Source organism: Nicotiana tabacum, chromosome 15, assembly GCF_000715075.1.
Source record: "Nicotiana tabacum cultivar K326 chromosome 15, ASM71507v2, whole genome shotgun sequence".
Lineage (NCBI taxonomy): Eukaryota > Viridiplantae > Streptophyta > Magnoliopsida > Solanales > Solanaceae > Nicotiana > Nicotiana tabacum.
In genome coordinates this window covers 112063189-112066629 of record NC_134094.1, presented here as the reverse complement: position 1 = coordinate 112066629, position 3441 = coordinate 112063189, and positions in this window count along the sequence as shown.

The following is a 3441-nucleotide window of genomic DNA, read 5'->3' as shown; positions in this document are numbered from 1 at the left end:
CCATACCGCAATTAAGTAGTGAGGCGGTCGATGCAATAATAAACCCAACGAAGGTCGGGATCGAATCCACAAGGAGTTAGAATATGGGATTAGGTGTATATCTAAGTTAATTGCAAGTTTTGGCTCCAATTACACTTCCACAAACTTGATTGGTGTTCTACTTCTACTTTACTCTATTGTTTTCAAGTATAAAACTAAGGACAATATTTTTGGTTTTGAGTGTTTCAAATGATTAAAAGGGATTAGGGTCGTGACTTCTTCCTAGGTGGTTATTTAATGGGTCGTAAACTCCAGGGCAAATTTGATTAGTTGGGGTCGTGATGTAGCAATCACATCCGGGTACTCACTCTATACCTCTTGGTAGTTTGAGTGATTTTGCCCAATTTGGCTTTCTCAAGTCCAATTGGGTATTTGCACAATACAAGTGATATTAGCTCAAGTTGGGTATTACTATCTCTAGGTTTAACCCTTTAATTGGGGCTATCAATTTCTTGAGTTCACCCCAATTTCTTGTTAGCCATGTTTTCCTAGACTTACTCTCTCTTTCTCAAGTACAGGCTAAGTCAAATATGCATAAATTAATATTTGCAACCATTGATTCTAGGGTTCAATCATGAACAAGGCTAAATATCACTAACCCAATAAAAAATAAGCCCTAAATTAAATACCCACACTAGGATTAGGTCACAACCCTAGCTAAAGTTTTAGCTACTCATGAAAAGTATAGAAATCAAAGAAGAAATTAAGATAGAATGCATATTAATTGATTAGGAAAAGAAAATATAATGTATAAATGTTAATCTAGTACAAAAATCCTCAAAATAGCAAAGAAAACGGCTCAGGTGCTCTTCTCTAACGTCCCTTCACCTAAAAATGACAAAAAGTTCTATTTATACTATGCTAAAAATATCTGACAAAATTGCCCCTGCGAAGGTTGTGCGACCACATATTTCTGGTGCGATCCGCACATTGAGCTTCTGCGGCTGCACAATTATTGTGCGGTCTGCATTCTTGGAACTTCGGGGCTTTTGCGGTACGCATAAAAACGAGTGCGGCCGCAATTCTGATTGTGCGACCACATAAAAATGATATGGTCTGCTCTCCTTGATTTTGAACTTGAATCCAACTCTCTGATTCTTCACTCCTGTGGACCGCATCAAGAGTTGACTCTATTCATCAAGGAAGCTCGCTCTTTCACATAGGTCATTGTGGAACCCAAACTCCTCCTCCTCTACTCTCCATTAGCACATCTCACTTTAGAATGCAACATTCGATACAAGGATTGTGAAAAGTTCGCTCATCTCTCTCAAAAGAATGCCACAAGTCCGGCTCTAAGTACCATAAGTTTGCCCCTCATGTAAATCATCACTAATGTAAGTTCACTTAACTTGAAATCATGTAGGGATTTTGCGGGATGTAATGAAGGCTTTTGGACCAAGGTAGGACTTGTTGGAATAGAATGGTTTCATCTTTCCTTAAGCACTCCATTTTCTCTTTTTCCTCGAGGGAACAAGAGACGTAACGTCGCTCTTTCTTGATCATGACATTCATTTTTCTCCCTTTTTAATTACTTAAGCCTTTTATCCCTACTTTCTTTTGAATTCCCTTCAACTCTTCATTTTATTCACTTTCTTTTTGCCATTTTTCTTTTTGTTCTTTGCCTTCCCTTTTCTTCATTTCTTTCTCTTCTTTGTACCTTTTATCACTTCAAACTCCTCGTCTATCCCCTAAACTTGTGTTTTTGCCCATTGTTTCTCAAGAATGCTAAGGAAAGATCGGGTGCCAAGAGAGGGTCACTACAGAACGGATAAAGGCTTGTAACGTGGATATTGAAAGAAAAAGGCTTCGGCTCAAAGGGATTGACTAGTGTTATCACATTGGTAGGCTATGGAAGATTACAATTTCAAATTGGATCAAGGAGAGTCTACAATCATTTCTCAAGCCAAGCTACACTTAGAATTTTGACTAAAAAAACACTCGAGGCAAGTTCTAGACTACTGGCATGGGAACTTGGACTTGCAATTCAATACCTCACCTCTCACACTGTTGGATTGCTAAAGAGAATGGAGTCGAGGGCCCACAACAACCCTAGCTAAGACTTAGAGTCACAAATGGCTTGACTGAACCACTCGATGACTATTTGAGTTAGGTCACAACTAGAGCTATTTTATGCCAAACATTTTGTTTTTAACCATAAGGTCAAAGGTAAATGTGTTGGTACCAAGTGAAGCATGCTCGAGACACTTTTATTCATTACTACTATATTTTGTCAAAACATAAAAGAAATAGACTAAATCCCTTAAAAAGGTTGTCACGCCATCCATCGTTGGGAAGAGCCACCCGGTTCACACAAAATCCACCTTTGGAAAGAACCGTGACATTAAGAAAATCAAAGTCTTATTGTTCACTCAAAACATAAAAAGAAGCTAACAAATTAAAAAGAAGCTACTAAAGTAAATAAGAAGTTATACTACTAAGTAAAAGCAAACTAAAGAAGCTATGAAGTAAAATACGAGAAGCGAGATAAATGAATATACAAACCGAAGTCAAATGAATATATACATAAGGAAAATGAATATTTACATCAAATGGGGACAATATATACATACAAAAGGGAAAATTAGAATGAAAGAAAAAAATAGTATCAGAGTTATTACATGCCAAATGTTAAATGTTAATTAATCAAAATAGACCACCCCCCAAATGAAAAATAAGCATTGTCCCCAATGCTTAACAAACATAAGAAATGGAAGGGGTAGAGAGTTAAGAGAACTCCCTATGCGGTCTCAGTCTACATCGGATCATCAACACCCTTTGTTTCCTCTAACTGTATGTTATCATCTCCTGGTTGAGGGATAACTGCATTCCTGAGCATCTGTATCATCTCCTTAGCGGTGTGTGCAGTCGCAACCAGCTCCTCGGACTGGCCGACTACTGGTGTTGCCTGTGCTGCTAGGACTGTCTGCTCCATAAGCAAGTCCAATGGAAGTTCTCCGGCAGATGCAATCTTTTCAACCTCTTTGCTCAGCTTCTCTACCGACTTCTTTGATGCCTGGGATCTATGCATCTTCTTGACATGTTTGCCCAAATCCTTAATGACCTTCCCATGCGTCGCCAGAGTATCAATAATGGTCTTCTGGTTCTCCAGAATCTCCTACAATGTTTTCTCCATTGACGGAGGTACCTGTGGCTCTGCTGGGGCTGAGGATTGTGCTGCAACAACACTGGATATATCACTCAGCATTGTAGTAGCTGCATGCATCCAGTTCTTGAGACTCGCCAATGTTTGGGAGACTCGCAGCGCAGTCTTAGGAAATGTAGATGAAGCCGACACTGATAGTCTAGAAGAAGCAGGTGGTCCGGAAGATGAAGGTGGCATGCCTGCTGTCCCAGTAGAAGTACCGACTGCCGTGGATGGCTCGGCAGCTGAATCAGTAACCA